General features: G+C 34.1%; 1 protein-coding gene across 9 annotated transcripts in view; it reads right to left on the bottom strand.

The window, feature by feature from the left end:
- The window catches only part of MAPKAP1 (MAPK associated protein 1), a 357,394-nt gene that overhangs the window by 213,541 nt on the left and 115,976 nt on the right, over window positions 1–27,877 (bottom strand). The window lies entirely within an intron of this gene.

Raw genomic sequence — 27,877 nt, 5'->3', positions numbered from 1 at the left:
AGGAAAATGTGAGTTTAAATTCCAACTTTGAGACTTAGAGGATTTATGCACATAAGGAATGTGACTTAGTATCTATGAATCTCAGTTTTCCCATCAGCAAAATGGAGGTAACATTGGTCTCCAAGAGGCTCAGATGAGATATGTATAAAGCACTTTGCAAACTTTAAAGCCCTGTATGTCATTATTAGCTAAATGTCTCAAGTGAAGAAATGAAAAATATACAAACTATATTTTAACATCCTCCATTAATAGTTACAAAAGCTCAAATTTATAATACAATAAAGCATATGTATAAAATATTATGCTATTATATTCTTGGAATGATTATGATAATATTTCTACAGCCTTTTCCAAATTATGAGAGATATCCCCTATGGGGCTATGAGATGCTGGGAGGAAGAAGGAGGTAATGGCTAAAATGATTGGTTTTCCCAGTATAAGTCCCATATAAACACACCCACTTTTTCAATGAAAATGAAATTCAAATCAAAATAAACAAAAACAAAACTAACAATAAATTCAGTCCAACTGCCCTGGGGGAGTAAGTCTGATGGCAGAAGGAAATATATGTACACCCAAGGCAAGTCTTTTAAATCCCTCCAGGGTAATAGTGGTTCCCCATTGCTTACCCTGGCCAACCAAGTCAAAAAGATCAAACTGACTGTTTAGGATGACACAATAACATGTTTTGCCTAGAGCCAACCATGTTCCTAAATCTTTAGTTCAGATGTTTGGGAGGCAAAGTGGAACAATGGAGTGCTAGATTTAAAATTAAACAATATGAGTTCAAATCTTGCCCTTATTATAACCTTAGGTCCGTTAAACTCCATGAGTCTCAGTTTCTGAAAGTGTAAAATAATCTATCTTATTTAGATCAAGGTTCAAGGTCTCTGAGGTATCCTGTCTTCAAGGACAAGTGAGTACAAAACTATTTTCATAATAATACTAGGATGCTTTTATGTCTAATACAATAAATATCAGTAGGCATAACCCAAATAAATAAAAGCTCTTGTGGGGAGGTCTCAAAAATTTATAAAGGTACAAAGGGGTCATGAGAGAACAACTGAGGTAGATGATACTGAATGCCCCAGCCACCCCTAAGCCTATGACCCTCAATCAAGGAATGTAGCATATTGATTGGCTGTATTACTTTATAGATTATTCTAATTGGATTTTAAGACTTGTGCTGTTATACAACTATTATAAAGTCCTCATTTTATTTGAATAAAATGTAAACTAAGATAATCACTTGTGTTACTTGTTATATATGCAGAAATAGAGCATGGAGCATAAAAGTTTGAAAAACACTGGTTTATAAGCAGATTAGTACTAAGGTCATGTAAATATCTATTCCAAAGACTTTTTTTTTAAAAGGTAAAACTAAAGAGGTTAAATGACTTGCAAGCATCAAAAATTCACAATTCAAACTTAAAATATCTCTTCTATTACTATTCCACAGTACCCTTTCCCTGTATCCTATATTCACTCTGGATGGATGCACAAGATATACAGGTAAATCAATGTTTTTCAACTCAGTCCACTCCTACTCTTCTCAAAGCAGACAGAGGCCTGAGACTCCCCTAGCTATGCTGCTTGACTGAAGCCTGGGTCCTGGGTCTTCCCTGGGGTTTCCAAGTTAACAATTGAAGCAGAGACACAGGGCTATGCCCAGACAAGTTTGCTGCCTAAACCTTTGGGAAACAGTTAATATTTCCATTGGGTATTGAAATAAACATCTTGAATAAGCCAATTTCCTTCATGAAAAAACAAAAGTGACATAACCATGACAAAAATATAAAGACAAGGGAGAAAGGAAAATTTTCTTTTCCTCATTTTGCAAAAGGGCCATAGGCTTCATGAGGAAAATAAAAAAATTAATGGAGAAAAAAGAATTTCTTTTTTCTCAATTCTGCAAAATGGTCACAGGCTTTGGGCCATTAGGTTATTGAATTTACTTAGGTTGTCTTTGATCTTACTAAAAACAAATCTCAATCAGCTAGATTAGCTAAGATCAAAAATGCTCCAAGGCCACATTTTAAAGAGAGCTCCACTATGGTTAAATTCCTACATTCTTCCCAAATCTAGTAACACTCAAGCCAAGCAAGCAAAACATTTTTCAAACATCTTATGTGCTAGGCACTGCGCTGGATACTTGGGGGCTTGCAAAAAGTGAAATAGCCCTTACCCTCAAAGAGCTTACATCTTACCCTGAAAATACAACATATATACATATACATATATATATGCATATGTATATATACATACACACATATACATACACAAACACATATATATGTATATATATATGTGTGTGTACATATAATGAAAAGTATATAGAAAATAAATGCAAAATGAAGGAGAAAGGTACTAAACATGAGGTGAGTCTTTTCTGATCCCTTTTCCAACAGGCAGCACTTGAATTGAGCCTTGAAGCCTCTAAAAGACCCAAGAAGCAGAGATGAAGAAAACTTTGCAGACAGAAACAGAAAATGGAAGTTGTTATATCCTGAGAGTAGCAGGTAAGTCAGCTGGGGAAAAAGGGGGGAGGGGTGAAGTTAGACTGGGGAGGACACTAATAACTGAGGGAATAAGGAAAAACTTGAAGGAAGATGCACTGTAAGGATATTAGGAGTGTTAAGAGGGAAAGCATTTCAAAGATGCTGGACAATGCAGAGATATGAGGGGGGAGGTTGAAAGGTGGGCATAGTGAATAGTAAATAAATCAATCCAGTTAAGAGATAGAATGTGTAAGGTGGAAGAAATGGATGTTGACCAAGCTTGGAAAAATAGATTATAGTCCAACTGTGATGGACTTTAAATGAACAACAGATGATTACACATTTTATGGAAATGGAAATAGCAAAACCACTGAATCTTCTTGATCAAGAAAGTTATACAGTAAGATCTCCAGGAAGGGATGCAGAAGAGAGAAAATGGATACAAGAGGTTCAATTTGGCGTCTTCTGAAATAGACTAAGCAAGGAGTGATAAAAGTAGGGTACTTATGATGTAAGTAGAAGGGACCAGTGCAAGAGACTGATAATTGATTGAGGGAGTGAAGAGTAAAAGATGTGTCCTAGATTGTTAATCTGTGCAATCACATAAATAGTAGACTTCTTGACAGAAATAAGGAAGAGAGGACTTAGAGTAGGATTATCATGAAAGAGCTATTTAGCTTGACAAGCAAACAGGGCATAGAGGTAGAGGTTTCAATCAGGTAGAAAGATGAAGATAGACTAGCACTAAAGAGAGATTGAATATGTAGATTTCAGAATCCTACCCACAACTGAATCCATGGGATTTAATGAGGTTAGTAGTAGAAAGAATAAAGATTAAAGGAGAGAACCCAGAAGAGAATACTGAAATAAAAACACACACACACACACACACACACACACACACACACACACACACACACACACACATGATTACAACTTGAATGATGGGTTTTCAAAAGACAGGTGAGGGGAAAAACACAATACAACAGTACCACAAAAACCTAGGGAGGTGACAGTATTCAGAAAGAGGGGATAGTAAACAATGCCAAATGCCCAAGAAAAGTCAAGTTTCATCAAGGCACAGAAATAACCCTGGAGAGTAAAGCTTCAGTTTCCTCATCTATAGGTTGAACGGTTTGAACTACCTGGTCTCTTAAAAGTCCCTTCCAACTCCACTAAGATCTATAAACTATGACAAAAATATATATAAATAGAGCTCAAGCACTGGGAAGATTCTACCAAAGCCAAAGAAGTTTCCAGCTTGTTATTCACTCTTGAGTTCACTTGGAGCAAAGAATTAATTATTCAGAGGAGGAAACCCCTGAACTGATGTAATCATGGATCATCTGCAATCTTTTAGTAGATCTATAATTTCAACTCTGTGGGATTTTTATATAATACTATTCCTCTAAAAGGATTGGTAGAAAATTTGCTAGATTTGGTAAGGATGAAAAACAATTTCCTAGGATAAGTCTCTCTATACTTAACTACACTGGCCTTTAAATGACAAACGTGACCCATAGTATATCCCTGAAGTCTTTTGAGTTTGCCTTCTTCTGAGGCTTATATTTTTTTTCAGACACAGCCTTCAAGAATCTAAGACCACCTTTCAACCAGGATAAAGCCCTAGAGAAAGATATTAGCAGAGGATTCTAATTCTAAATCTTGAAACAACAATGTCAACATAAGATAAAACAAGTAAAATGTTAAATACTTATTTTATGAACTTTTCAAATTATCTACCAACTTGAAGGTACTTTACAAACTGGAGACAGTTCACAATTACTACAATCTACACTTTAATTTGAAGTAGAACTGGAAATCTACAGACAAGATGACAAACACTTTTTGCATCATAAATTTAAAACATATTGAACAAATGAAAGTGGTGTTCCGATATCCTTTTCCATTTATGTGGACAAGATGTGGGCATATATCAAATCAGATAGTGAAGTACTTCTACCAGCAAAATATAACTAGTATCTCTTTAGTGTAATAATTCTGAAGATTGCTGTCTAACAAAAAGATACTAAAAAAAAATCTAGGAAGACTTACTAATCTTTACTAGTATCTTTAACATCTCAAAATCCAATTTGTTGTCCATGGGGGTTGGGGGGAGCTGATGAGGAGAATGGAGATTAAAAAATTTCATCTAAGCTGAGGTACAATACTGTCTTCATATGCCTTTCAGGCTGAAGTTCTCACTTGGTGAAAACCTTGCTCAGATAAGATCCATACCATTGGCCCACACACATCTCAATGGTATATGAATTATCATCAAAGCATTTTTTTCAGTTTCTTCTCAAAAGCAAGCATGTTCTCAACTTTCTTGAGAGAAAGCATCATATCTATTGCCACAGGTTAAGAACAACAGTGATCCTTCCAGATATATATCAATTATATGCTTATGTATATATTAAATATCAAACAACTTGTTCAATAAAAACATCTATAAACTCTTTTTTTTTAGGTTTTTGCAAGGCAAACAGGGTTACATGGCTTGCCCAAGGATAGGTAATTATTAAGTGTCTGAGACTGGATTTGAACCCAGGTACTCCTGACTCCAGGGCCAGTGCTTTATCCACTACGCCACCTAGTTGCCCCAACTATAAACTCTTAAAAGAAAATACTGACCAAAGAACAAAATGGGAAAATGGTTGTGTTACTAAGTTTCAAGAGTGCAAAGAGCAATTTATTAACAATTCAGGAATTATTGAACAAAACAAGCCAGAGTAACATTTCTATCACCTTTATTATCTTAAAGTGTATGATTAAGTACATTATTCATGTACCACAAATACATAAAAGACTCAAGTCAATCATAAAGATATTGTTTGCTTTTCTTTTTTCTTATACAAATAATGGATTATCCCATGGCTAAAGTCTGTAAATATCTTTTATTTAATACATATTCACAACATAATAATATCACAAACAATTCATATCAAACATGGCATTATTAGGGAGTTAGCCTATTATGCTTCTACCTAGCTTTAAATCCAGTATCATCTCATTATTTTGAAAACGAGCTAAATTAAAGAGGGAGTCAAGCCAAAACATCTTATTAATTTTCTGATGTACATGGGTAACATAAAGTTATATGGCTCCATCAAAAACCTAACTTAATAGCTCCTTCATCTCACAGAATCTTTCTTCAATGATGCCAAGATGTCTTCTGGACTCAATAAATGCAAAATTCTTAATGTATAGTAAGAAAAGAGAGATTTTGAAGGTTTCAGGAAGCCTTGAATCCAAATGTCATACTGAAACAATGAAAAAAAAGGAGACACTTAGAAAAACAGTGATATCCTCCAGGCAAGAAACATCAAGTATGAAGAAATAATGGAGAAGACTGAATAGCTTAAGAGACTTATTACATTCTTGAAATTAAAGATGAATAAGAAGAATGTTTAAAGCAATTAATATCTATGTAATATGCTAGTCTTAATATACATCTTCAGAACTTTGAAACAGACTATATCATATTTGGATTGTATTCTAACAAAAACTTTTTACAACATGAAAAAAAATTAAGACCCATCACCTTAAAATATCTATAGAAAGATTGATACTTTTTTGTCAAAAAGGAAAAGAACTGATAGACTTTCTTAAAGCCTAGACTAAAAAGACCCCAAACTATTATGGAAACACTAGCATCAAAAATTACTTAAGAATCCTTAGGGTACCTGGACTTATTGATCAATGCAAATTATTCAAGGGTTAAAACTGGGCAACACATCACTGCAGGCAATAAAAATTTAGCACACATTAAACATCTATAGCAAGACATAATTTGGCTGCAAGCATTATACATCAGATACTTGCTATCTTGCACTGAGTGACAGATGATAAATTCCCATTTTACACAGACAAGATCTCTATCTTGCAAAATTCAACCAAGAAAACTGAATTAGAACCAGATCATTAACCCAATCAAACTGTCCACAACTGGACATAACACTGGTCCATAAAAACTTAAGACCAACATTTTTAATACATATTGCCAGATATAGTCAGTATCCAATTTGTACACACTATTTGTTTTTTCAAAATATATAAACCTAGCAAATAAGATCAAAAGTAGTGGAAGAAAAACAAAACCAAACAAAACTAAATGGAAAAAAAATCCCTTCAGAATCTGATGAACACTACATTCATTTTTTAAAAGATTTCTGTTAGTACTTTTCCCCCTTTAATCCTAATTCCTTACACTGAAAATAACTAATCTGTAAACAAGTTTAAACATAAATATATATGTACCATATTAACCATATTCCCCACTAAGGGGAGGGGGGATAGGAAGGGAGGATGGAAGGAAATTTTGTAACCTAAAACTATACATAAGCATATGGATGTTGAAAAACTTTCATAACATGTATCTGGAAAAATAAAATAAAATATCAATTAAAAAAAAATCACGAGGAGGACTTCAGAAAAGCCTGGAAAGATTTACATGAACTGATGCTGAGTAAAATGAGTAGAACCAGAAAAATATTATACAAACTAACAACAACATTGAGTGATGAACAATTATATAATAATAATAATAATAATAATAATAATAATAATAATAAAGAATTCTAATTGGAAAATATATCCACTTTCAAAGAGGGGACTGTGGAGTTTAAAGGCAGACTAAAGCTTACTATATCAAATTTTTTAAAGGTGTCTTATACATTAAGTCATTATTTTCTTTCTATTGTTTTATCTTTCCATTTGGATTTGATTCTTCTTTCACAATATGATTAATATGGATTTATGTTTAGCATATAATGGACTGCTATGACAGACGGAGGAGGAAAAAGAGGAAGAAAGAAAAATATAAAACTCAAAACCTTGTTCAAAAAAATGATTGATGAAAACTACTGTTGGAAAAACAAATAAATAAAAAGATGGGGGGGGGGGGGGGATAGAACAGAAAAGGTTCTAAGCTCCTTCCTAATGTGTCCACAGTGCTAAAAGACAGGGCTCTGCATATCACAGCCAATTAACAGAAGTTTCTTTAAGAACGGAAATCAATGTACTATTTTAATTGACCCTCCTAAAATAAAATCCAAGCTTTTCAAGCAAAAAAATCAAATAAAGTTACATGAATCAGGATCTTTTTTTTTTTTTAAATCTAATAAAGGATTTTGTCTTAACTAAACAAAGATTGTTGTGGAAAGGTTTTCAAAACAACACAACCAAGCATTCACATTAATTAGATTCTAAGGAAGTCTTTCAGGGGGCAGTTGTTTGAGATTAAGGAAAAGGCAATCCTGAGTCCTTGGGAGTGAAGAAAAGAGAAATAGATGGATGGGAGAGTGATTGAGTGGAAGTGATAAATCACAGCTGTGATAAAGGAGAGGGCTCACTAGATATAAAAGTCTTGGTTCAAATCCCAGCTAACACATAACTGTTTGACAATGGACAAGGCATTTTCCCTCTCTGCTAAAGCCTATGATCTGTTCAACTGGAACAGTCCAACTGGGGCCCAGAAATGTTAACTGACTCTCTAGGACTAAACAGATGAGTATGGGTAGGAAAGATACGATTTGAAATCAGGTCCTTTGACTCCAAATAAAATGTGCTTTTCTGTGCATCAAGCTGCCTCTTATAAACAATTTTTTGCTAAAATTTCAGGAAATGATATAAATTATCAATTTATAAATAAGCCTCCTACTTGGAAATAAGAAAAGCTTAATGAATATTTATTTACAGCACCTACCAGAAGGTAGAGAGATTCCAAGCACAGTGATTTGAAATTCACTCATTAATAATTGTCCCATTCTATAGCAGCTATAAAATTTACACCAGAGAAAGGGTGATAAAAAGATTATCTTTTTTTTTAATAGATGGAATAAAGGCCCAGAGCTGGGGGGGGGGGGGGGGTAAAGTTCCTCAAGGCCATACAATTAAGCTGGAGGTAGTAAGAGATTCCAACTGGAATCTTCTTCTAAATCCAAGACCAAGGAATTATAATTCACATGAAGTAACCTCCTTCTAAAAAGCAGCTCTTCCTTTGCATTTCTGAGAGAGAGAGAGAGAGAGAGAGAGAGAGAGAGAGAGAAACAACTGCAACTTAGGCAATTTAAAGCATTTTGTCAAATTTACCAAAGTCAAGTTTATTGTAATTGAAATAATACTTCAGGAAAGAAGTCTATAGAACATCTTACTTTTTTTTTTTTGAAGATTTTGACAAGGCAAATGGGGTTAAGTGGCTTGCCCAAGGCCACACAGCTAGGTAATTATTAAGTGTCTGAGACTGGATTTGAACCCAGGTACTCCTGACTCCAGGGCCAGTGCTTTATCCACTACGCCACCTAGCCACCCCAAAACATCTTACTTTAATAAGTTTTAAAAATATTTGTCCTTTCTGCTTGAAAGATAAACTGCATTTTGACAAGTCTTATTAGAAAGTAAATAGAGCACTGTAAAGAGACTAAGAAAAAAACAATAACCCTTTAATGACCACTTAAATAGCACAGCAGAAAACTAAGACTACCAGGTTGGTCTATAAATGCCAATTTTTAACTTGCAAATACATGAAGTAAATAATAATAGCTAATATTTATATATTGCTTCTTAAGCACCAGGTATTGTGCTAAATGCTTTATAATTGTCTCCTACGATCCTCCTGTTGTATAATAATATATTCAGATATGTATTACATAGAATATAATAATGATAATATTATTATCCCCATTTTATTTTTATTGATGAGCAAATAAAAGTAAATATAGGTCAAGTTATTTGCCTGAGTTCAAGGAGATAGGAAATAAAATCAGATCTTCCTGATTTCAGGCCCAGAGTTCTACTGACTATATAACATGAATTAGAAAATGTAGCCTCCATAAGGAATCAAGGAGAATCTCCTCTACAACAACACAGAAAACACACTTGATCAAATTCAGGTTGTGAACCCCCCCAAAAGTCACAGTGACTCATCTCACCGGCAGAAGAAAAAACAGGGGGTGTGAGAACTGGGGGGAGTGGGCTGGGAGTGGCCAAGAGCACATATATAGTAGCAACTATAGTAGGCAGGAATCATCAGAGCCTAAGGATAGTAAAAGGAACTGAGACTGAGCACCAGAGTGGAAGGAGATCCCAGAAGACTCCTAAACTAGTCCTGATCAGGAATAGAGGCCAGCTGGCAGCTTTGGCACCTATTATCCAATACTGAGTCATTCTTGCAAGGCTGAGAGAAATGGTTTTGAGTAAGAGGAGCTTGAGCTGTGTACAGTGCAAGGAACAAATTCCAAAACCTAACTTTTGAGGCTCTGAGCCACAAGAACAGAGGGATGAATCAATTCTAACCTTCAGCCCTGCACATAAAGCTGAAGTGGAATAACTACGGCAGGAGACCAAGACCAAACAGGAGTCAGCAGTTCAGTACCTCTGAATCTGTAGAATCTCCATGTGGGATGGCAATAACTAACTGAAGCAGCTGTCAAATGAAACTCAGCTACAGAGAATCCAACTGAACCAAACTGAGTTAGGAACTAGCTGAGTTCTGACCAGGATGGCAGTAAACTGAACCCTCTTTAGATCACACATGTTAAAAACACCAAAATTTGTAAGCTTCTAGACTAAGCTATGAGAGCAGCTGAAGATCATAAAAATACCAGCACTCAGGCTGGTAGTCTCCCTCATCCCCCACCCCAAAGTAAGTAAAGTCCAATACTTAACTTTGGACTACTAAAGTCCAAAGTTAACTAAAAGACTGAAAGAATGAGCAAGCAAACAAAAAGAACCTGACTGTAAAGAGCTACTATAAGTGACAGAAATATTCAAAACACAAACACAAAGATTGGAAAACATCTAAAAACAAAGCCTCAAAGAAAAATGTGGAATGAACAAGCCTAACATGAATTCTTAGAACTAAAGAAAGAGATTTTTAAAAAGGGGAAGAAAATGTTTTTAAAAGTCAAATAAGAGAGATAGAGGAAAAATGAGAAAGGAAATAAAAGCTATGCAAGAAAGTTATGTAAAGAGAATTAGTAAAAGACAGAAAAAAACTTTGAAAAAAGTAACTACCTAAAAATTAGAACTGATGAAAGAGAAGTTAACGATACCTGAAACATAAATAATAAAACAAAGTCAAAAGACTGAAAACATAGAAGAAAATATTAAATGCCTATTAAATGCCTTAAAGAAAAAAATGATCTAGAAAATAGATTAAGATATAATTTAAGAATGATAAAACTACCTGAAAGTTGGGGGGGGGGGAGGCACAATAATATATCAAGAAATGATAAAGTCAATGTGCCCACTTATCTTAGAGGACAAAGCAAAAATTAAACGAATCCACTAATCGCCTTTTGAAAGACATCTCAAAATGAAAACTCTCAGATATGTTAAGAGTAAAAATTCAAGTTACTGAAGGCTACCAGAAAGAACTAATTCAAAAATCCTAATACCACTGGCAAGATTACACAAGATTTAGCAGCTACCAGTATAATAAAGCAGAGGGTTTTACAGATAGCAAAGGAACTAGTATTTCAATTCTATCCTATCCAGTAAAAACTGAGTAGGATTCCTATGGGGTGGGGGTAGGGAATGACTACTGAAATGGAAATAAAATAGAGAATTTTCAAGTATTCCTAATAAAAAACACCTGAATGAATGGGGAAAAAGTCTGATGTTCAAACATAAGAATTGAGAGGTAAACAGGACTGAAAAATTTCAAGGCACTAATAAAGTTAAACTGTATAAAATCATATATGGGAATAAGATACATGGAACCCCTTAAAATTTTATCAATACCAAGGATCTTAGAGAGTCACTGTAATTAGAAAGAGAAATGGAGTATGGTTGAGATAATTTCAAAATAATAATTTGAGGAAATGAGAATGTATTAGGAGAGAGAAGAAAAAGAAAAAAAACAGGGAGAAGCCTCTTACATAAATGGGAAATAGGAGAATGTTTATACAATGGAGGGGACAGTAAGAGGAAAGCAAGAGAGTGGCAACATTTGAACCTTACTCTCATCTGAACTAAGTCAGAGAGGGAAGTATAAACATAAACACACAGATGAATCAGGAAAATTCACACTTAAAAAAAATTTAACCATAAAATAAACAATAAAGTAAAGTAGTTGAATAGAAGTTGAGAAAAGTTAGAAATGACAGAGACCACTTATAAGATACTGAATGGAGGGGCAGCTAGGTCGCTAGGTGGCACAGTGGATAGAGCACTGGCCCTGGAGTCAGGAGTACCTGAGTTCAAATGCGGCCTCAGGCACTTAAATGACCTAGCTGTGTGGCCTTGAGCAAGCCACTTAACCCCACTGCCTTGCAAAAAAAAAAAAAAAAAAAACCAACCTAAAAAAAAGAGAGATACTGAATGGAAACAGAAGTAAAAAATCAAAACCTCATGTATTAAAAAACTCACCAACTGGAGAAAAGCAAAAATAATAAAATGCATCTTTTTCTTACCATAATACATTAAAAATTACATCCAATAAAATGCCTTTAGAGTGAGTACAGATTAATAATTTACTTATATCTAAATCTGAACTTAATAAATGAGTCAAAGAACAAATAGTAAAAACAATAATTTCATTAAAGATGACATCAATAAAAAAACAAAATTTGTGAGATGTAATCAAAAAATGCATATGCTTATCTCTAATTTTTTAAAGCTACAAATGAAATAAATCATCAACTAACTGAGCATGCAACTAAAAACAATAACAAAATAAAAATACCAAATTAAATACTAAAAAAGAAATCTAAAAGTCAAGAGCTTAACAAAACAATGAAAAAATTTTTGAATCAATAAATAAAATTAAGTTACTTTACTCTTAGCAAATGATCAATTAGTCAATTTTATTTAAAAAAGAATAAAGTCAAATTGCCAATATCAAAAATGAAAAGGGCTAATTCACCACAAATGAAGAAATAAACACAAGTATTAAGAGCTATTTTGCCCAATTATATACAAGTAAAACTGACAACCTAAATGAAATGGATGAATATTTATACAAATTGCACAGATTAATGGGTCAAAAAATAGAAAACTGAACTCGATATTAGAAAATTAAATTAAACAAGTCAAAAATAAGTTCATTAAGAAAAGTTAAAACATAGGATCAGATAAATTCACAAAAAATCTTAACCAACATTTAAACAATGAATACTAATACTACATAATTTATTTGAAAAAACAGAATAAATATCCCCTAATTAAATTCCTTCCAAGACACAAATATGATCTTGATATTTAAAACAGGGACGAATCAAAATGGAGAAAGAAAACTATCAACTAACATCTCTAATGAATATGGATGTAAAAAATTTAAATAAAAGTAAAAATAAACTAGCAATGGAGAATATTGCAATATATCACGAAGATCAGACATTATGACAAGACTGGATTTATAACAGGAATGCAGGGCTGGTTCAATATTAGGAAAACTCAATATATCTAGGAAAAACTTTGACAAAATCAAAGTTTTTTTTTAACAAAGCACCCATTACTTTAATAAAAAAAGAAACCATAGAAAGAAGAAAAGGAGTTTTTCCTTAAAATAGTAAATAATATTATCTAATCTGAGGGCAAATGTTATCTATAACAAAGAAAAGCAAGGAACTTATCTAGCTGTAATATGGAAGGTGATACAAGCATGTCCTTACCACCATTACAATTCAATATCATATTAGAAATGGTAGCAATAGTGATAAAACAAGAAAAGGAAATTGAAGGAATAACCATAGGCAATGAGGAAATAAAATTATAATTATTTTTAGATAACATGGTTTTACTTGGAAAACTCAAGTCAAGGAAAAACCTAATCAAAACAATAAACAACTTCCAGAACAGAAAGAACAACTTGCACATATAACCATAACTACAGTGTGAAATATCTGGGAGGCTAACTGCCAAGACATACACAGAAATATACATATGAACTCAATTACAAAACACTCTTACAATAAAAACAAATGCATAAAAATTAGTCAAATATTAACTGGTAGGTCATGCCAATATGATAAAACTGACAATATTACCCGATTAATTTGCTTATTGAGTGTGATATAAAACAGCAAAGATTTATACAGCTAGAAAAAAATGTTAACAAAATTCATCTGGAGGAAAAAAGGTCAAGAAAATCAAGGGAATCAATAAAAAACTGTGACGAAAGAGGCTTAGCAGTACCAAGTATCAATTATAGCTTTATAAGCTATAATTAATGAAACAATGTGATTTTGGAAAAGAAATAAAGGTTGATAAGTAGAAGAGATTAGGTAAACAACATACAGAAGCAAATGAGCACAGTAATCTAGTGCTTGTTAAACCCAAAGATCACAGTTTGTAGGGCAAAACCTTACTATTTAACCAAAATTGTTGGGAAAACTTGGAAAGTAGTTTAGTAGAAACTAGGCCAAGATTAACAGTTCACACTATATTCCAAGATAAGTTTAAATGAATGCATGACATATACAAAGGCAAGTTAATGTAGCCTGGAAGAAATTACTTAACAGATTGGGGAAGAGTTCATGCCCATTAAGAAACAGAGAAGGTCAATGACATTATTCTGGATGATACTGAATATGTAAAATTTAAGGGTTTTTGCAGGAACAAAACCAATGCACCTAAACTTAGGAAAAAAAAGAAACTTGGGAAAATTATTTGCAAAACTTCTTACCCTTAAAAGTAGTCTTAAGTTCAAATAGCTTAAAATGTCACAAAGAGTTTTTGGGATACCCTGTATTTTTTGTGAGGATAGGATTAACAAGGAAAAGAATATAAAAGTAGAAGGTAGAGGACCAGGAGAAGAAGGCTTAGGAAAAAGTCTTTTGGAATATTCACAATTAGAGGGTGAGAATAAAAACCCACCTAAATGGTAGTCAGACACCAAGACTCAATAATAAAGGGGATAGGAGGTCAATGGTTTTTTGGGGGTTTTGAGTATTAAAAGTATTGACTATTAAAGAAGATTAATAGCAGATACATATTGCTTTTACAGTTAAATACACTGCATCATGTAAGCTCCATAATTCTTTAAAGGAGACATGGCAAATATTATCTTTCTCATTTCAGCATGGTATAGAAGACTCATAGCATGGTTCTACATGATGCTAAAATGCCTAAGAAAATAGGGATTTATTAGGAAGTCTGACTCTGGGGACAAAAGGTCTGGGTTTGAACCTGAGCTCTGCCGCTTACTTAGACAAATAATTTCTCTAGTTTTCTATTTACTCATATGTAAAAATGAGGTAGTTGAACTAGGTTATCTTCAATGTCCTTACAACTCTAAAACCCTAAGCTATGTTTTAAGGAAACTGAATTCAAAGAAGGAAAATTATTTCCCCAAGATCACACACCTAATAAATGTTAGAACTCAGAATGGAGTTAAATAAGCACTTTGTTTCAACAAATATTCATTAGAGTGCCATTATATTTAAGGCACAATTCTAGGTGATGAATCTAACAAGATAAAAAAGTATGGGCACAGCTCTCCAGAAATCTCTATTAGGAAGGAAATATGATATGTACTCAACTATAGAAAAAGGGAAAATATGGTAAAGGGAAAGGAGAAATTCATTCTCAAACATAGGTCCTTTCCCCCCATTAAAGTGGAAGATTCATGAGGGTGGGGCTTTTGTCATATTTCTGTATCCCAAAGACCCAGCAAAATATTTTGAACATAGTTGGTATATAATAAATGTTATTAAATGAATTCTGAGTTCAACTGTCAAACCAAACAGCATGGTTTCTCAGGAGCACCATCAAGGGATGATCTGCAATGAGTATCATTCATAACAGATGATTTTGTAACCAAGAACTGCTGTACACCATGTTTCACTGAGTGAGCCAGGAAAATACAGAGGTAATTAAGTCCCTGTAGCTAGCATTGCAAATCAATTCAATTAAACTGTATTTTATCTAACTAGTATGGGATATGAATAACATAACTAACTTTCTAATTTCATATTCTAGTATTCCCAAATAAATAAAGGAGGAAAAAGTAAAGTTCTCTTCTCCCACCCTCCAAACACAAGCTGTCACTTGATAGGATGTGCACTTTTCAGCTCATGCATCCTAAATGCATGTGGAGATATTATATGCACTTTCTATTTAGCAATTTAATTATATCTTTGCATTCAAAGAGTGGCAATGGTTTGCAGTAATAATCAGGTAAAAGCATTCTAACATTAATATGCTGGAATCCGATGTGTTAATTTGATGCAACTTTGTGCTGACAATATGTGATTAATTTGTTCCAAGGCTAGCCAGGCTCCCAGCTCTGACAGTTTAAAATGCTGGGTTTCTTTATCCATATCGCTCCTTGACACGCCTTAGCCCACTGCTATGCTAAGACCACTGTTAATTTGTAATGAACTTGCTTTTCAGGGGGGTTCTCTCATTTTTAATACTGTCAGTGTCACCTCCTTGAGGAAAATTACAAGTTTCCTTAGGTGTGATTACTGCCAAGTGCCGCTGATAAGAGGTTTGAGAAAACAGGGCTTTATAAAGAAGTCTGTATTTAATCTGCTGAAATAGATTTATTGCTTCCAGACAGATAAATATAATAGAAAGTTCTCTCATTTCAAAGTCATCCCCAACTTCTCCCTTACCACTCTCCTCCCTCCCCAGGGTTCAAAAACAAGTTTCTAAGGGAGAGTGAAACACATAATGGAAAAAAAGCCCTGATACGGGAGTTGGGAGACCTGGGTTTAAATTCCAGCTGACATTAAGCTGTTTTACTCTGAACAAGTCACATCACTTTCTTGAGCTTTAGTGTCCTTACCTGGAAAATATTAAGTTAAACACCTTAATACTACTGACCTTAAAGACTGTTTTGAAGCAAAGGCTATAGAAAGGTAAAACAATGCTAGAGTGTAACAGAATTATTGGTGAAACAACCCTACAGGTAATAAGGGAGGGACCACTCACCTTATTTGCTGTCACTCCTCTGATCCCTACTAGGTTCATTACCATATTCATTATAAACCTTCCAAATTCTAGGGCAATTTAGGAATAGTTTGGATGTTTTCTCTTTAACGAATAAAACTGCAACCTCTTTCGGTTAGTTCTAAGTTTCTTATGGGGAAACTTCTTCTGGCTGTAATTTTTAGCATTAATGTAATCAAAGGCATAGAACTACCTACACTATTTTTAGATATGAAAAAAATCAAAAAGCCAGAATCACTTCAACCTCTCATAATGGCACTGATAACTTCTCTTCACTTCTGAGAACGTAGTTCCACACCATTCAATTGTTTCAGTATAACAAAATAACGTCACCCTCTTCACAAGATGAATGTTAAATTTATAAAGAAAGAATACATAATTATTTTCTTTCTGTCTTCTCTAAATCACCTCTACTCATGATATGGGGGGGGGAGAATCTCTTTAAGTAACACCTCTCTACAAAGTAATGTTTCCCCCCCCACAAAATAACAATTAACACAGTTGTATTAAGAAAGGAACTTTCAGGCAGCTAGGTGGCACAGAGCACCAACCCTAGAGTGAGGAGATCCTGAGTTCAAATCCAGCCTTAGATACTTACTAATTACCTAGCTGTGTGAACTTGGGCAAGTCACTTAACCCCATGCCTTGCAAAAAAAAAAAGAAAAAAGAAATGAACTTCCCCCATTTCCTTTTTCATTCTTTATAGTTTAATCTCATAAATACTAATCATTCAAATAAACATACTTTTTTTGACGTCAATGGAAAAGCAACTTGTAGAAGGAAAATTACAACTCTGAGCTTCTCAGCTCTTAAAAATCCCAAAACAATTTCTAAGTCAGGGATTAAACTAGCATTATGAAAATTAATAATTAATTTATCAATAACTAATATAGTTGGCATCAAATTTAGCTGTATCTTCTATCATAATCCTCTTTTCTGAGATTCACCATGATATGGAGAAAACACTCGGTTCTGAAAAGCTAGGAGAGTCAAATACAAGCTACAGCAGATTTTAAAGGTTGTAAAGGTTCATCTTCATCAAGTCTAAGAGTGTAGAGGAAAATCACCAGAAAATTGATTATCAAGGAATTTAGCCACAGCAAATAACTAAGACCATCTCCTGCTGAAAGGAAAGACTGTAATCTGCCCTAGAGGAAGAAGGAGCTACATATTAATGAAATGATGGATCATTTCAAGTACTTAAGGTAAAGAGGCTCAGGGAACCCCTAAATTTTTCTTTAGACAAAAAGGAGGTAGGGGGTAAGAAGCAGGGAACACTGAAATAATTACACTTCTAATTCTTTTTTTGTCATTTATAACCCTTTCCCTTTTTTGCTCCATCACCACCCACTAACATCCACTACCAGTCCTCCTCCCAAAAAAGACACTGTATAGTAGAGGTTGACTTTCTAAGGCTAAATTGGGCAACCTTAAAAAGAAAAATACTGAGTATGGTTTGAGTATGATAGGATAAAGTATGATATGAGTTTCTTCTCTGATTTGAATAAATTCCTGACATCGGTCAGGAATAGGAAACAAAAATGAAACATATTTTATATCTTCTTAAGATATGAAACTGGAAAGTAATGTAAGAAGTCAGGTAATCTCCAATTTTTATATGAGAAAATTGAGGGCCACAAATAAGAAATGACTTGCCCAGGGTGATACAAGCATTAACACTTTTTAAAACCCTCTTTATTCCATATATAGTTTAAAAACCACTATGTTCACCACAACCTTGTGAGGTTTATAGTACAAGTCTCATTAATCGTATTTTACAAATGGGGAAACTGAGGTCTAGAAAAGTGGGGTGACTACCTCATATCCCCATAGATCATAAGTGTCAGAATCAGAATCTAAATCAGAATCCAGGTCTACAATGCTATTTCTGCTATACCACACTGTATCTTCAAGCCCATAATCAAAAAGTTAATACTTCAGTTTACAGAGTGCTTTTCTCAGAAAAACTCTGCAAGGTAGATGGTACAAGTATCATTATTATCATAGAGAAGATAAGCATGTCAGGTGAAGACAGTCCTTTAACTAATGAGTATCTGAGTTAAGTTTTAAGCCTAGTGCTCTTTCAACTCTCCCATGCAGTCTCACTTTAATACTTAAACACTTTCTCTAAAGGAAACATTCTTTCTTCTGGTGAAATTTAAATGCTTTCCAAAATTAAAGTATTTCCTGTTCAACTTTCACCTGTGTAACACCATCATTCAAACTTGAGAAAAAGAGAGAGAAATCACCCTTCAAGAACACTGAAGAAGGTAAGACATATACACTATGTCACTGGCAGAACAACAGTATTTTGTTTCAAACCATGTCTCTGCCTCCTCAAATAGCTTCAACTACAGTACTAGATGGTGAAAACAACAGAAATGAAAAGACTCATTTCATCATAGGCTACTGTTCAAACAAATAGGGAACAGTATCCCTATAGACAACCCTCCAAGGACAGGAACACAACACAGAAGTCCAGATAATTCTGCAATAACAATAGTAAGAATTTGCAGGGCACTTCCTTCCAAAGAACTAAAAAATCCAAGGATGAACCAAAGCTGTTTTCTACCCCTAAAGCCCATCAATTTAATGCTAGTAACATTATGATGATTTTATGTGACTGTGTATCATGAAACACCACAATCTTGGGAGATTCAAACAGCACAGAACCCAAAGGGCAAAAAAAAAAAAAAAAAAAAAAAAGACTGATAATAAGTGTTCTGATTATAGAAACACAGGCACAGATTATAGAAACAGAGACACAAAAGACAAAGAAGCAGGGCTGAATAAGGTTCTTTGACATCACCTGACAGATAAAGAAAGTTAAGAACTATATTATTAGAATGTACCAGTTAGGCAGTAAAAGTTTGAAATAATACATGATAGCCTAAATACTACAGTGACATAACTAAAAGAACCAGAGGAACGTTTCTAGGGTACTGGATGGTGCTCCTGTAGATAATTTACAGAAACTCAAAACAGAGAATATGAAAAGGCACAGAGGGGTTGCCATCTTTAGAAGTGGAGGAAATGTTTGTAATGGATCCAAGGAATCCATTAAATATCATTCAAACTTGAATTCTAGCAAACAGAAGAGTCTCTGGCTCCATCATTCATTCCCCAATGATTATGACCATCTTCTAAGTCTTTCTTGGGGTATCAAGGTGACTCTAGCTTCTCAAAGGTTCCATGCCAGCAGAGCACAAGCCATGATATGTCCTAACAATCTAGAAGGTCTTAAAATATAGGCATAGACACAGATTCTAATGCTCATGAACTAGATTAACTAAGATCAGTGAAGTTCATCGCAAATGATTGAGTTCCAGGTGAACTATTTTTTTTGGGGGGGCCACTACAGCTCATTAAAAATCACCTAAGACTAAACATAATGGGATCTTGTTTGGGAATGAATATCTACAATGATTAAACAGAAGCTATTTTTTGAATATCCTTTGAAGTATCTTTTTGAAGTAATATATAAAACAGTACACTATATGATGGCATGCAAAATTTATATAAGACATAATCCCTTATATCCTTATGATAAAAAAAGATACATATGCAAACCCCCAAAAAAACCTTGTCCAGCAGTTTTAGTGCAATTTTAAGCTACACAAACCATTAAATCTTTAATACTAAAAATCAAAACTGTACTAAAACTATTGGGACACTTTACATTATAAATTGACAACAGATGAAATATAAAATAGAATATAATCATGAATCTACAAATATTTATTAAACATATACTGTGTTCTGGGCAGTCCAGAAAGACATAGAGAAGTTAAATATTTATCAAAAAATAAAGGCAGAATTGGAAAGTAAAAAAACTCACTGAAAAGATGGGATTTGAATCTCCGAAACATAACTTCAAAGAAAGGAACTACAATATACGTAAGAAATGAGGCAAAAGTAAAACTCATAGCCTCAAAGAACTTCACACAAGGGCACAAATGTGGATATCAGCAGAGATGAAACAAGAATGCCCATTATCACGATTACTATTGAAAATTGTTTTAGAAATGTTAGCTTCAGCAATTAGAGAAGAAAAAGAAATTGAAGGAATTAGAATTGGGAAGGAAGAGACAAAACTCTTACTCTTTGCAGATGACATGATGGTATACTTAGAGAATCCCAAGAAATCATCCAAAAAACTATTGGAAACAATTAGCAATTTTAGCAAAGGTGCAGGATATAAAATAAACCTTCATAAATCCTCAACTTTTCTCTATATGACTAGCAAGATACAGCAGGAAGAGCTAGAAAGAGAAATCCCATTCAAGTAACCTCAGACAATATAAAATACATGGGAGTCTATTTGCCAAGGGAGAAACTTTTTGACAACAATTATAAAACACTTCTCACACAAATTAAATCAGATTTAAATAACTAGGCAAACATCAACTGCTCATGGACAGACAGGTAGAGCTAATATAATAAAAATGACAATTCTACCAAAACTAAACTACCTGTTTAGTCCCCTACCAAGCAAAATTCCAAAAAATTACTTTAATGAGTTCGAAAAAATTGTAAGTAAACTCCTATGGAGAAATAAAAAGTCAAGAATTTCCAGGGATTTAATGAAAAAAAGTGCAAAAGAAGGGGGCTTAGCCCTACCAGATCTAAATTATATTATAAAGCATCAGTCATCAAAACTGTCTGGTATTGGCTAAGAAATAGAGTGGTGGACCAGTGGAACAGACTAGGTGCAATAGCAGGAAACAATTATAGTAATCCACTGTTTCATAAACCCAAAGAGTTCAGCTACTGGGATAAAAACTCTCTCCTTGATAAAAACTGCTGGGAAAATTAGAAGTTACCATGGAAAAAACTTAGATTAGACCAGCACTTCACAACCTATTCCAAGATAAAATCCAAATGGATACAGGATTTAAACAATACTATAAGCAAATTAGAAGATCAAAGACTAGTTTACCTGTCAGATCTATAGGAAGGAAAACAGTTTATGACCAAGAAGAGATAGAGAACATCATTCAAAACAAACTAGATACTTTTGACTACATTAAATTAAAAAGCTTTTGCACAGATAAAACCACTGCAACCAAGATCAAAAGAAATTAAGTAAATTGGGAAACAATCTTTACAATTAATGTTTCTGACAAAGGACTCATTTCTAAAATATACAGAGAATTGAGTCATATTTTAAAAAAAAGTCATTCCCCAGTTGACAAATGGTCAAAGGATATGCAAAGGCAATTTACAGATGAGGAGATCAAAGCAATCCATAGTCAGATGAAAAATTGATCTAAATCATTACTTATTAGAAAAATGCAAATTAAAGCTTCTCTGAGGTACCACCTTATACCTTTCAGACTGTCCAATATGACCAGAAAGGATAACAATCATTGTTGGAAGGGTTGTGGGAAATCTGAGACACTGTTACATTGTTAATGTAACTATGAACTCATCCAACCTTTCTGGAGAGAAATTTGGAACTACAGCCAAAGGGCAACAAAAATATGCATACCTTTTGATCCAGCAATACCACTACTGGGTCTACACCATGAAGAGATGATGAAGAAAGGTAAAAACATCACTTGTACAAAAATATTCACAGCAGCCCTGTTTGTGGTGGAAAAGAATTGGACATCAAGTGAATGTCCTTCAATTGGGGAATGGCTTAGCAAACTGTGGTATATGTATCTAATAGAACACTATTGTTCCATTAGAAACAAGGAGGGATGGGAATTCAGGGAAACCTGGGGGGATTTGCATGAACTGATGCTGAGTGAGATGAGCAGAACCAGAAAAACACTGTACACCCTAACAGCAACATGGGGGCTTGATGGATATGCTTATTTCATCAGTGCAATAATCAGGGACAATGTGAGGCTGTCTGCAACGGACAGTGCCATCTGTATCCAGATAATGAAACATGGAATTTGAACAAAGTTCAAAGACTATTCCCTTTAATTTAGAAAAAAAAACTGCAATATTATTGTATGATTTTGTTATCTCTTATACTTTATGTTTCTTCCTTAAAGATATGATTTCTCTCTCATCACACTCAATTTGGATCAATGTACAACATGGAAACAATGTAAAACTGACAAATTGCTTTCTGGGCAGGGGAAGGGAGGGAGGTAAGATTGAGGGGAAAATTGTAAACTCAAAATAAATAAAATCTTTTATTAAAAAAAATGTGGATATCAGGCAAGAAGAATCCAAAATCCTAATGTCAGGAAGCAAATTTAGTGTAAAAGATACTTGGTGAGACAAAGCTCAATCATTACTTCAGGAAGAATCTGATGTATAACATGGCCAGACATGATTCTGATATCTGTGAACACAGAGAAACCTAGCAGGCCCTGTGTTCAAAAAACTTACATTTATAAGTTTTACAAAAATGTACACAGATAAATGTACACGTTTTAAAATGTCCAAAATTTTTTATTTTAATTACATCTGTAATTTCACTGGAATAGAGAATTCCCATTGAGAAAGCTCCCTCTATCAAAACAGGTCAGTACCATCTGTTGCCCACGACTGAGTCTTGGGGCGTGGCCTCACCTGACATCACTCAGCTAGTCAAGAGAGCACATGAATGTAGGTCTGTCTTCCTGACTTCAAGGCCTGTTATCTAGAAGGTATGCTAAGCCTTGAAGGAAGTCAGTGAAAGCATAAGAGATGGTCAAGGACTATATTCTCCATGTAGCATTTGTTTAGGAGCTATTATCTCAAGTTCTGATCATACAGATTTGCAAGTTCTACAGAGCATGGGGCAGTCCTAAATTGCAGGGGATTGTCTTATATAATACTTTAGCTCATGAGGTCTTACTAGTGTACTTCCTGACATAATTATCATAGATATCAATTAGAAAGAGATATAATTAGCTTTCAGAAAGGGGTATTTACTCACCTGGTATCATAAGAACAATTGTTACAAAATTATCCCCCCCCCAAATGAGTGACATATTCCCCCATAAGTACATATAGAATATAGAAGAAAAGGGGCTCAGTTTAGAAAAAACAAGTTAGAAAATAAAAGTCTTGAAACCCTTTTGCTGGTGTCATCAAGATTTTCCTCTTAGATATGGTATAACTTTCTATTATACTCTTTGTAAAGCCTGGAATCTGCTTTCCTAATTGCATCCAAGGACAGATTTGTCCTTGGTTTCTAATGTAGATACTACTATCAGTTATACAGGGGACAAAGCTAGGACACTCTCTGGGTGAAGACAATGAGGACAGAGATGGAGCTCTACATACTCTCTTCTTTTCCCTGTCTGATGCCAGATTCTTGACTCTAAATCTAAAAACCATTTCCTTGGCTTCACACAAGGCTACAGAGGACATTATCAAGTCTCTCAATCAACTGTAACAGTTTCCTGAACAGTTTTAGCTGAAAAGTATTTAATTGATTCATGTTGTTCAGGTCTTGTTTACTAGATAAGCAATGGAGATGTATTCAAACCTGATAAATTTTTTAGGGCTAAATGGCATGGGATTATTTCTACTGCACACTTGCAATGCATAGGGGACAATTTGTTTTAAAAAAAAATCACAAAGAATAGAGTATAAGAAGGACAATGTGCCATAAAACCTGGAAGGGTAGCATGGAGCTACCCATATGAAGGGTTGTTTTTTTTTAAAGCAAGATTTCGTTTATTTTTAGTTTTATACTTTCCCCCCCCATTCTTGCTTCCCTCCCCCCACCCACCACAGAAGGCATTCTGTTAGTCTTTACCATAGTATACAATGGTCTCAGTTGAATGTGATGACAGAGAAATCATATCCTTAAGGAAGGAATATAAAGTATGAGATAGTAAAATTACATTATAATATAATGCTTTTTTAAAAAAATTGATGGTAATAATCTTTGGTCTTTGTTCAAAATCCATAATTCTTTCTCTGGATACAGATGGTATATTCCACTGCAGATAGCTCAAAATTGTCCCTGGTTGTTGCACTGAAGGGATGAGCAAGTCCACCAGGGTTGATCATCACCCCCATGTTGCTATTAGGGTGTACAATGCTTTTCTGGTTCTGTTCATCTCACTCAGCATCAGGTCATACAAATCCCTCCAGGCTTCTATGAAATCCCGTCCCACCTGGTTTCTAATGGAACAATAGTGTTCAATGACATACATATACCACAGTTTGCTAAGCCATTCCCCAATTGAAGGGCATTTACTTGATTTCCAATTCTTTGCCACCCCAAAAAGGACTACTATAAATATTTTTGTACAAGTGATGTTTTTACCCTTTTTTATCATCTCTTCAGGGTATAGACCCAGTAGTGGTATTGCTGGGTCAAAGGGTATGCACATTTTTGTTGCCCTTTAGGCATAATCCCAAATTGTGAGGTGGTATCTCAGAGATGCTTTAATCTGCATTTCTCTAATAAGTAATGGTTTGGAGCAATTTTTAATATGACTATGGATTGGTTTGATTTCCTCATCTGTAAATTGCCTTTGCATATCCTTTGACCATTTGTCAATTGGGGAATGGCTTGTTTCTTTGAAAATTTGATTCAGTTCTCTGTATATTTTAGAAATGAGCCCTTTGTCAGGAATACTAGTTGTAAAAATTGTTTCCCAATTTACTACATTTCTTTTGGGCTTGGTTACAGTGGTTTTGTCTGCGCAAAAGCTTTTTAATTTAATGTAGTTAAAAGTATCTAGTTTGTTTTGAATGATGTTCTCTATCTCTTCCTTGGTCATAAACTGTTTTCCTTCTCATAGATCTGACAGGTAAACTACTCCTTGATCTTCTAGTTTGCTTATAATATTGTTTTTTTGAGTCTAAATCCTGTATCCATTTGGATCTTTGGTATAGGGTTGGTCTAATCTAAGTTTCTTCCATACTAACTTCCAATTTTCCCAACAGATTTATGAAAAAGAGTTTTTATTCTAATAGTTAGACTCTGTGTTTATCAAACAGCAGATTACCATAATCATTTCCTGCTATTACACCTAGTCTGTTCCACTGATCCAACACTTTATTTCTTAGCCAATACCAGACAGTTTTGAGGACTGATGCTTTGTAATATAATTTTAGATCTGGTAAGGCTAAGCCACCTTTTTTTGCACTTTTTTCATTCAATCCCTGGAAATTCTTGACTTTTTATTTCTCCATATAAATGTACTTACAACTTTTTCTAACTCATTAAAGTAATTTTTTGGAATTTTGATTGGTAGAGTGCTAAACCAGTAGTTTAGTTTTGGTATAATTGTCATTGTTATTATATTAGCTCTACCTATCCATGAGGAGTTGACGGTTGCCCAGGTATTTAAATCTGATTTTATTTGCGTGAAAAGAGTTTTGTAATTGTTTTCAAAAAGTTCTTGAGTCTGCCTTGGCAGGTAGACTCCCAGGTATTTTATTTTGTCTGAGGTTACTCTGAATGTGATTTCTCTTTCTAGCTCTTTCTACTGAATCTTGCTAGCCATATATACAAATGTTGAGGATTTATGAGGGTTTATTTTATATCCTGCTACTTTGCTAAAGTTGCTAATTATTTCTGCTAGTTTTTTAGATGCCTTTTTGGGATTCTCTATCATGCTATCTGCAAAGAATGAGAGTTTTGTCTCCTCCTTTCCTATTCTAATTCCTTCAATTTCTTTTTCTTCTCGTATTGCTGAGCTTAACATTTCTAAAATGATATTGAATAATAGAGGTGATAATGGGCATCCTTGTTTCACCCCTAATCTTATTGGAAATGCTTCTAACCTATCTCCATTGCATACAATGCTTGTTGATGGTTTCATATAAATAACTGCTTATTATTCTAAGAAACAAACCCATTCATTCATACACTCTCTAGTGTTTTTCATAGGAATGGGTGCTATATTTTATCAAAAGCTTTTTCAACATCTATTGATATGATCATATGATTTTTGATAGGTATGTTATTGATATAATTAATAATACTAACAGTTTCATATGAAGGGTTTTAAACAACAAGTTGAAGAGTCAGACTGGACTTATGGATCTGGAAGAATATACCTTATTTAAAAGAAAAAGGATATGTATGAGGTACTTGGAGGAATAAATAGCATTAACTCATGTGAGGAAATAGAAGAACTGCATTTGGTGAACATCACAAAGTGACAGAAGTGTTACTGCCACTGGAACATACTACAGTCCACCTGGACAGAAAGAAGAAATAATTGAGTAGCTTGAGCAAAGGATTACAAACCTGGATCAGAAGCAAGATAAAAACATTTAAGAGGTTTGACCATTCCCATATTCTAAAGTTGCCTCTCTAACAAATACAAAATTATTAACTAATTTCTTGACTTTAAAAATGGAGGAAGGAAAGAAAAGAATGTCTCCCTCTAAATTTGATTTTTATCACAATGGAAAAAGTGGTTGTTGAAGTAGAAATGACAAGAACTTTTAGGGGAAGTGCTCAATCTATCTTAGAATTTCTGATAAAGGAGAAAAGGATAGTCAGAAATAGTCTGGCATTTAACTTAAATTTAAAGCATCTTAAAAGAAGAGATAAGAATTCATAAATTAAAATTCTAGAGGAAAGACCATTCAGTGGTGGTGAAGAATTTTTCAGGACATGAACAAAATAATTTCAATGAAAAAAGAAAATGGGGGGATGGTTTTAAAAGACTAGGAATGCACATGGAACCCACTGAACAACTTAAGTTTTAAAAACGATCTATCTTTTTGTTCCTGGCACCAAACATACCACTTAACACATAACAAGTGATTATTAATTGCTTGTCATTGCTGTTGAAGGACTTTAAATGTCAGACTAGGAATTCAAAATTTATCTAGTAGGCAATAGGAAGTTTGTGTAGAGGTCAGAATGGATAAAAGTAAAAATAAAATCTGTGCAAGTCAGACGAATCCGATAGTGTTGCAAAGCTGAAGAGGGAGAGAAAGAAAGGGAAGTGGGTAGATATGAAAGGAGGTCACTAGGTTTATCCAAAGATGTCTGTAATAAGGAATAGAAGAGTAACAAAGAAAGCAGGAATATAAAATGAACAGGAATCAGTTACTGATTGGATGTGAGAAGTGAAAGAGTTGGTTAAGAGTAAAAAACACAGCTAGTTTCAGTATTAGTCACATACCATATGCTTATCAAACTGTTAAAGTAAATGGAAGACTCTCCCTGATAAGCCTGGACTCTTGACTGCTACACCAGCAAAGCAGAAGTTCTTACAAATCTAACCAAGCTGGAAAAGCTTCAATCATGAACTTAAGACTAAATTCAGAGGGGCTTCTGGGTTGGCCACAGAGGAGAAAATTATTTAAGATCATCTTTGAAATGACTTAGAAGTTGCCATCTTTGTTATTTTAGAATCAGAATCTCGGAATTCTAGAAAAATCCTTTCATTTCTTATCTCATTTGAGTTTCACAGTCAACTCATTAGGTAAGACAATCTGTTTTACAGATGAAGAAACTAAGACTCACCAAGATTTAATGACTTCCCCAATGTTACATCTAACATTTGAAGCAGGATTGGAAGCCAGGTTTTTCTTGCTTCTAACATAGT

This window comes from Macrotis lagotis, chromosome 1 (genome assembly GCF_037893015.1).
Source record: "Macrotis lagotis isolate mMagLag1 chromosome 1, bilby.v1.9.chrom.fasta, whole genome shotgun sequence".
Classification (NCBI taxonomy): domain Eukaryota; kingdom Metazoa; phylum Chordata; class Mammalia; order Peramelemorphia; family Peramelidae; genus Macrotis; species Macrotis lagotis.
The sequence above is the reverse complement of the archived record's forward strand: the minus strand, read 5'-3'. Positions and strand labels throughout refer to the sequence as shown.